This window comes from Mycetomoellerius zeteki, unplaced genomic scaffold (genome assembly GCF_001594055.1).
Source record: "Mycetomoellerius zeteki isolate Tzet28-1 unplaced genomic scaffold, Tzet1.0 scaffold232, whole genome shotgun sequence".
Lineage (NCBI taxonomy): Eukaryota > Metazoa > Arthropoda > Insecta > Hymenoptera > Formicidae > Mycetomoellerius > Mycetomoellerius zeteki.
Window position 1 is genome coordinate 938,327 of NW_017257208.1, and position 9,911 is coordinate 948,237.

General features: G+C 30.0%; 1 protein-coding gene across 1 annotated transcript in view; it reads left to right on the forward strand.

The window, feature by feature from the left end:
* The window catches only part of LOC108723403 (acyl-CoA Delta(11) desaturase), a 25,075-nt gene continuing 15,164 nt past the window's right edge, over window positions 1-9,911 (forward strand). Inside the window, exon 1 of the mRNA XM_018449156.1 lies at window positions 1-17. The gene's annotated coding sequence lies outside the window, so the exon portion shown is untranslated. The remainder of the gene's footprint in view (window positions 18-9,911) is intronic.

Sequence of the window (9,911 nt, forward strand, 5' to 3'; positions counted from 1 at the left end):
CAGCCGGGACCATCCGAGTACGGTACCGTCTTTACTATTTCCCTTTGTTATTTTCCACGAACGGAGAACTTTGACTCGCTCGCGCGAACATCCGCGCGCATGCACCCACGTTCCTCGCGATGCGAGTCAGAAATCGGTACAATAAGAGGCTTGAGATCGCGAATCGCAGTGAATTGAAGTCAGGGGAGAGAATGAGTGTTTCCCTGGGGATGGGGTGGCGGCAGTGTTGCTGATGCACTGCGCAACCCTTGCCTAAGGCAAGGTGTGAATCAGTCATCTGTCGTCAGCCACCGTCAAGCCATAATTCTGTCATTAATCATTAATTCTTTCCTGTCGGTTTTTTTTGTATTTTCTGACTTTAATATTCCCTACGATATAATTTTTATGCGACCGTATATAATTACGATGTTCAAGTTAAGACCTTTGACATTTTAATTTCCGTGATTGCATATGATCATAAGTTGCAACTTGTTATCTAACACATGTCAAGATACTCGTATAATATTTTTATCATGGAATTTATTTTTCATAAACATGACATATTTTAATCAATCTATCCAGCTTATATTTGCAATATTTACATTTCTGTTCTGACATCCACTCTATATATCTCTACATTAATTTATCATACGCAACGCGAATTAAGTTCAACAAATAAGCCAATTAATTGCGTTTTCGTGTAAATTAGATATTTTAACATAAAACGTAATAATGAATTCTAATAATTTGAAAAATTTTACGATTTAAGATTCCAAGAATTTAAGATTCCAAGAATATCTAGAAATTAACCTGCTGGGTATGAGCTATTTGTTTTTATTTGGAAAATGTTATGAAGATTTCAGTGTATACAGTTAGCTGTGTATATAACTTTGAAGTGTTTGGAATTACTCATAAGATTTTTATTATGTATTCACAGAGAACATATTGTGCGGCGATTACCTCAAAATAGTGTGCCGCGTCCACCTTAAAGAATTAAATAAAGAATTAACGAACGAAATGAGTAAATAATAAGTCACTTTTATTTACAATAGATGACGTAGCGAATTGTACTTTGAAAGTAGGACATCTTCATCCTTGCCTTTCGCACTTAGGTCATTAAGTTTCCATAAAAAAACTAGGGAGACCGTTCGATTTAATTGCTTCAAGTCGTCGAAAGTTTTTGCTAAAAATAGCATTTAATAATCAAAGGAAATCCTTATTAATCGCTCATTCCAATTTAATGCCTTGTCTTTCCTTCTGACGTTACTTTGATACTTCCTAAATAAAGTCCGAAAATTTTTTTTCTGACAAGACTAAAGAAATATTTAATACATTTTACATGATGTTGTAATACAACGTTATACTGAAAAAAAAGAAGTGTTTAATTTTAAGATATTAAAATGTTTTATTCTTGTCTTCACTTTTTAAATATTTAAAAATGTTTTATTTTCCTACTTTTTCAGTAAACAAAACTCTGTGTGTGTTTGGATTTATAACACTAAAACATATAAAATTGAAATATTTTTGATTATTAAACATTTGTTTTGCAAAGATGTTTTAAATAATATTTTAAATATTTTTTACAGTATAATGTTGCTCAACTTTATTTTCAATAGAGAGAGAAAGAGAGAGAAGGAAAGAATTTGCAATTAAAATTAATGTCATATAATATTTTGTAATATCGACTTTTTCAAGAGGTTATCACGATTGCGTTTGATGGATTATATGCACTGTGATAAGTAACATAAACATCATATCTTTGCACACTAGTAATTATAGATAAAGACAGAATTAATACTTTAATTTTTTATGTCTGAAGCGCAATATAGAAATTATGAAGATTGAAATATTCATTATCGATATTTTTAAGTTTGATTTTTCAAAATAAAATAAATTTTGTGGATCTATGAAACTGTTTTAAATTTGATTGGTTTTGGAAGAGAAGGATAACATGTTTAAATATTAAATTTAATTAAAGCAACATATAATATTAAAAAATATGATAAATTATATTTAAAGTATATATTTTATGTATACATTAAAATTATGTTGATTTATGTCAGTTATTATCATTATATTGGAATTTCACTATTCTTTTATTCGAATAAGATAGAAAACCAATTTTGAAGTCATGTGACTTCAAAATCTAAACTAAAGATCAAATTAAAAATAAATATCTACGTTTTTAAATTTTTTTTTACATTAAAATCTAAATTCAAATTATATACGTGGATTATATTTATAACTCGAATGATATATATAGAAGAATATATATATACAATATGTACATATTTTAAATAAATATAGTTACGCTATAAAGATAAAACCTAATTAAAGTTATGTCATCCAATAGAAAAATTTCTACGCGCGTTTATTCAATAATATTTTGATATAAAATGTCTAATTAATTTCTATTGCTGTAGCTTCTATCTAATTATACATATATTTAATTTAATATAACTTAAATATTTAAAGAATGAATATCATATTTTCTCAGAAATTCTTTTATATTAGTGGATTTTCTTTTTTGACTTACCTGTTTATTATTATTATATGACGTGTTTTTTCAAAATCCACGTTTACTTAATAAGGAAATATGTTTATTCAATATATACATTTACCAATTTTTGAGCTTCATTCCTTTACTAAAAGGTAGAATTCTAACATAATTTTTATATTTACCGCAAAAATTTGCATATAATATCATTTTTCATTAGTAGAACTAGTGCGCACTCAGTACACTTTAAAGCTGTTATACACAAATCGACGTAAAGATGTATGTTTAAAATATAGAAACGAGTTAAACCACGAAATCCTCAATACATTTTATTATGCTATTTGATAAAATATATTTTGACATTTTATCAATTGAAATATCTCATTTTTACATTCAGATTAGGAGTCGTGTACAATGGATGTAATGTGCACTGAGTGCGCACAAGTTCTGCCAATGAAAAACGCTATAATATTTTATTAGTGTTAAGAAAAAAAAGTATTCGTTACATTTTGAGTGCCGATAACGAGTTATTTTTATAAGGTGACGTTGCCAATTCTGTCAATATGCTTTAAGGAGTTATATCTGAGTGAACACCTGAAAACGTAAAGTAATTTTAGGATTTTTTGTAATTAAATAATAAAATAGCTGGAAATTCGGTTTGAAGACCTTTAATGCAGTATATAATAATAGCAATACCGGTATAATACCGATATTACCGAAATATTATGCGTATTTGACGTCCAATACCGGTATTTGGTCTCGATTTTTTGTATATTTATTGAATAGAGGTATAGTTGATACCGATAGAGCGTCCTAAGCCTTTAGAGTCTAAAGGCTTAAGACGCTCGTAATAAAGATCCAGCTTCGATCGATATAGGCATTTAATTTCTAGTTCATATTGGTGTTCTCACATATACGGTCTAAAATAAAATTCTTATAATTAATTATTGTTGCGCAATATTTTGCCATCGAGGTCTCAATCGGAAAGGTCAGCCTCGACAAAATTCTGCCGCTCCCACCTTGTCATTCCTAGATCAATATTGCCCAATGCTATTGCATTGACAATTTATGCACATCAAATGTTTGATGAAGGGACGTGAAATTCCATTCTCACTTGATTTTAACTTTGTGCACGCTTTGTTAAGACATTGACTCTTTTTCGGAGCGATATAGGTGAACCTAATTTAAAGAAACCTAAAATTTCGATTATTCTCTTGAAAACGTCCACGTTTGTGCTTCTTTAGATTCGCCAGATTTATAATAAATTATTCGTACATAAAGAAAGAAAGATTTTACTGTTTTCAGTCTGTGGCCAGTTTTCACTCTTGACCGCAATTTGTGTATTAAATTACACAGTCGATTAAATTTAAATATCCTGTAATTAATTATTATTTTAATTTACTGTATTAATTGCTTTTTTGAATTATTTTTTTTATTTGCTGTTTTTTCATCTAGTAGATTAGAAACTATTTATTTATTAATAGCTTCTTTACATATCGTGTAACATCGCGTAAACATAAGTAAATATTTTGCAGAAAAATGATTAAACATGCTTTTTTTGTATATTATATTATATCACAATATAATAAAGGACCCCGCATGTTTCTTATGGATTTTGGTTCTCGGTCAAATCTTCTCATATTTTGGTAAATTGTAGTTCTAGGTGTCCTGATTAAAATTGTCAATGGGCGCGATCTCCTAAAAGTAATAGTTTTCGAGTATAATAACTATTCAACCCCTTCATGATTTCGAAACTTTGATCGGCTATAACTTCTTTACAGTTCATCTTAGCATATTGATTTGATTCATATAGGACAATCGATAGAACTCTTTGGGGAGCAACCGGAACTCTCAAGAAAATACCGGATTTTAAAAAATTTCTTAAGAAAAAAATTCTTTTGGAAAAAAATTTTTTTTAGATTTCGGCCATTCTATTATAAGTTCTCATAGCCTCCCAAAGTACGTATTCTAAATTTAAATTAGTGAGACAACAATAAAATTATAAAGACAAAAGTATTAAATAGCATCGAAGTAACAAGAAAAATGAATTCTATTTCTTCTAGATATTTAACACGAATTCGAAACGTTTCTTCATGAATTTTATGTAATTCGATCAAAAATATCGTTTTTTGTAGTAAAAAACTAGTTTTTTTACTTGATACCTTTCTCCGAAGTAAAAAATACCATTTTTTTACATCTCTATATGTATAGACATCGTTTTCAGCATCCAAAAATCTATAACAGACACCTATTCTGATCCAAAGTAATTTTTTGCTGTAAACTAGTGTTATCCTTAATAACCAATACGCTGAAGTCAATATCTAAAAAGTTTTAGAAGTTTGAAGTTTTAGATTTCAAATTTTCTACTTTAAGGCGCTAGAACTTTCTTGTTTACAGTCTCAGCTATTTGATTATTAAGGGTAATTGTTAGAACTCTTTGAGGGGCTATCAGAATTTATAACAGAATGGCTGAAATCTAAAAAAAAATATTTTTCCAATTAAATCTTTTTTTAAAAGAATTTTTTCGAAAATCCGATATTTGTTTGAGAGTTCTGGTGGCCCCAGAACTCTATCGATTGTCCCACATGGATCAAAGTGCTAAAATGAACCTGAAAAATAAAGAAGTTATAGATGATCAAAGTTTCAGAATCATGAAGTTTGAACAATTACATCTGAAAGACTGTTAATTTTAGGAGGTCGCGCTCATTGACACTTTTATTAATTAGGAACCTGAAACTACAATTTACCAAAATATGAAAAGATTTGACCGAGAACCAAAATCCATAAGAAACGTGCGAGGCTCTTTATACGCATTGAAGACATTTTACAATTTCGATTAAATCTTTACGATATTGATTTAAAATATTAGACAAATAGATTCGTGTGACTTCTAACTTTCGGATTTTGCTGTGTTAATTTCAAACAAGAGCTTATTTGAAAATGGCAAAAATCAAATACTTGATAGAAAAACTTCTTCATTGTCAATTCTTTTTCTTTCAACATATATGCGAAAAGAAGAAAGCAAATCTTAATTTTAATCACGAGAAAAACTGTGTTATTTAAAATATTTGTTTACATTTATAATTGCGTATAAAAGTTAACATTAAATTATAAATTTTATATTAAAAGTACAAAGATAAAATTAATCATTTTTATATCTTTTTTACTTTCTTTTAACTTTTACTTTTCACAGTTAATTAATTTTACTTTTTCTTTTACTTTTTACAGTTAATTAATTTTATCTCTTAAACTATACATTAATATGAATTAATTATAGACTGAACTCTGTGTTTTATCTCTAACACTCGAAACAGATTACTTCATTTTGAAATAATAATGAGTGTATAAGTCAGTACGGTATCTATTATTACTATGTAGGAACATATGACGAAAGAACTCTCATTAACAATCCCATTTTGTAAACTCATAAATAATCCCATTTTATAAACTCATTTGCAATGCGTCGTTTGTAAAAAAATAAGGACAGGGACAATACATCTTTAGAATTATGTTCGATCTTTTTAATTCCATATACGTTTGCAAATTTATCTGAAATTCTAAATAAGTAGAATTATTATTTTAGCAACAAACTCTGCTCTTTGAAATATTACTCATAGAAACAATTTATACTATCGAATTAATTTTATGTATACAATGTTCAGATTTGGCATTAACTACGGTAATTTAACTATAATTATTTACTACATTGATTAAAATTTTCTGTGAGATATATCGAATTAGGTTAATGATCGATTTCTTCTTATTCCGTATTTAGTTTTCAAAAATGGACTACTCTTTTCGAAAGAAATTTTTATGAATATCTTCGTAAAAGTATTAAAGTCTATAATTAAACACAGATGACATGCGAAGCTGAAAATTGAAGAAAATTCCGCGTGCAAAATATTAAAGCATTTGATAAAAAGTTTATGTCTGCTTCCAATATTTCTCCACTAAAAAGTTTTTTCGATGAAGAAGATCGCAAAATGTAGTTCTCATTATTCGCAATTCAAATCATAATGTTTTAATTATTATTTATGGTATGATAATAATTTCGTGAATTTGCAAAACTAAAACAACTCGATAACGTCGCCTGACATCGTCAAGGATACATGTGTTCTCTCCAATATATCGTATCATGGCTTATCTTTTATTATACAATATATGACTTACTTGTTAGTTAATTTTGCGTTTTTCTCTCAACGTCTGACTCACATCATTACGACACACAAATCAAGATTGTAGATTTTTAAAAAATAAGATGAGATCACTTTTATATCAGTCAAATGATGCTAATTTTACATATGGACCACATATATCAAATAATAGGGAATACGGAAATAACCGACATGTTTTACTGGATACTATAATCTGACTGAATACTCCGACAATTTATATTATGTTATTTGTGTTTACATTGAAAAGGACCCGATCGACGTCGAAACGTTTATATGATTATTAAATATTCTTTATATTGTAACTGGCTCGTAGCCCTTCTTTTATTTATTGAATTATTAAAACAACTTTATTACTAAAGTAAAAAAAAATAATCAAATTTTAATATAATATCTCCCTTCCGCTTTATTGCTCTTTATTCAATGCTTTATAAAAAGTGTTACAGTGATCGGATTTAGTTCAAATATGCGCCGTTTTGTTCGATAATCTGTTTCCATCTAGACGGCAACTTCATAATCCCCCCCTCGTAGAAGCCCCCCTCCTTACTTGCGAAGAACTCGGACAGCCACTTTTCACAATCCTGTATTGAGTTCAACTTTACACCACCAAGGGCGTTCGCCATGGACAAGAACAGGTGGTAATCACTTGGCGCTATGTCCGGGCTATATGGTGGATGCGATAAAACCTCCCATCCGAGCTCCCGTAGCTTCTGACGAGTCATCAACGAAGTGTGTGGTCTGGCGTTGTCCTGGTGGAACACTACACCCCTCCTGTTGGCCAATTCTGGACGCTTCTGGTCGATCGCCTGCTTCAAGCGGTCCAGTTGTTCGCAGTAGATGGTAGAATTAAGCGTCTGGCCATATGGGAGCAGCTCATAGTGGATTATACCCTTCCAATCCCACCAAACACACAGCAAAACCTTCCTGGCCGTCAATCCCGGCTTGGCCACTGTTTGGGACGATTCACCGGCCTTCGACCACGACCGTTTTCGCTTGATATTGTCGTATGTGATCCATTTTTCGTCGCCAGTCACCATCCGCTTCAAAAATGGGTCGAGTTCGTTGCGTTTCAGCAGCATATCGCAGGCGTTGATTCGGTCCAGAAGGTTTTTTTGCGTCAAATCATGCGGCACCCAAACATCAAGCTTTTTTTTGTATCCAGCCTTCTGCAGATGGTTTAAAATGGTTTGGTGACTAACTCCCATCTCCCGGGCGATGTCACGAGATGCCACATGCCGGTCTAACTCGATGTTTTCTATGATTTGATCGGTATTCGTCGTCACAGGTCTTCCGCCGGCTGGCTTATCCATGGTTTCGTTTTCACCGGCTCTGAATCGTCGAAACCATTCCTCCGCGGTTCGAAGTGATAGAGTACCATTCCCCAAAACACCATTAATCTCACGGAACGTTTCTCTAGCGGATTTGCCTTTAACGAAGGAAAACTTTAAAATAGCGCGAATTTCGGCGTTAGTGAACTCCATGTTTACACGTCTATAACTGTTGAACGCAATATCCAAACTAATCATGCATAGCGTCGTTTTGTAGGTTATGTCAAGACCTTTGAAATGGTGTATAGTATTGCCAGATACGACCTCTGTAGCGCTTTGTACATAGCCGCGAAATTCAAAAGACAAAAAAGCGGAAGGGAGATATTTGACAACCTTATATAAATATGAATTTTTTGCAAAAAATAAATCATGTGAATTTATTTCGATAAATAGAAGAGTTCATGGATGTATTTCATCTTATGATTCTGATATTCTTTTACTCTTGTTTTTAATTTTTTCTCTGTTTGTCATAGGTTGCATCATAACTCTTACAGCAAATTAATTTTTTTATTAGAATCATGATATAGAGGATCCCTCTGCACTTTGATAAATTCGTTCATGTTAAAGAAGGATATTCCTTGGTATGCATAGTTTATGATTCTTTTTTTAAATTTATTAGAAACTCCGTACAGATATGGAAGGGTAAACCACTTCTCGATACGTCCAGAAACGGAATTATTATCTGTACCTCCTGTTTTGGAATTCTATTATTAACCAACCCTTTTATTCTATTCGTCAAATTCTTAAAAATAAAATCCAGAGGATACACGCAGAAAAAGATATAGGTACTGTACGCAAGTAATAATGACTTCTTTCAAGTATTTTAAATGTTCATATATCCGCAAGTCTATCATAAGTTCATTACAAGCGTTAAATTTATTCAAAATATATTCTGAATCCTAGAAAGTTTAATACTTCAAGCAAGAATATTAAATTGAAACAAAAATTCGATTTATTTATTATATAGAATCGATGGAAGAGAACCATATGTTTTAACAAAGATATCTTTTTTTCTTAAGAACAATTCTTCCTTTGCTTGAATCAAGTATCATATTTACTTGTAATAAAAAGGTTCCGGTTACATCTTAACGAAAAAAATTATTTTTTTGTTATTATTTTACTTCTTATTTTTTCAGTTCAATTTATATTTTTACTATTTCGCATACTTATATTCTGTCTAATTATTAATGTTTGAGGAGATTACATGGAAATGAAATAATTATACGCTATTTATTAATTCAAAATAATTAAGATAAATATTATATGAAAAAACATTGTTATGAAACAATATAAAAGTCATGTTTAAATTTGGTCCCAAGATAAATATTTATTTAAATTAAAAATATGAATTTACTTCAAACAAGAAAAAAATTTCTTGTTTCTAGACTATATTTCGCTTTTCCTAAATCTGTTGTATAGAATTGAAAGAAGTATATCAAATCTTTCTGACCCAATAAATTTTCTTACATCAATATTATTAAATATTCAAGTTAATCAAATTTGACTTTTCTTCGATAAAATTTTATAATATACTTCAAAAGAGAATAAATTCTTATTTTGAGTATATGATATTGAGTAAGTGCTTTGCTTTCGTATTCTTTGTTTAGTTTGTTGCGTTGTATATCTCACCTATTTGGGATATACGGCATTTTTAGCGGGTGGGATTTATGCCCAAAGTATACAAAGTGCGCAAATTGAATTCAGTACACTAAATGCAATAAACACATCACATGAAACATATACCTCTAAAGTATAGTTTACTTTATATATTTTCTTTGACTTTACCTTTGAATATAGACTTTGATTCCATTCTTTTAACGAATATCAAATTTTCAGAGCGAATGGCACTCATTTTAGTTAACAAGTGTTTTTACATGAAAAATTTTTCTATTTAAATTAAATTTTTTCATTGTATAAAAATTAAAGATAGTACCA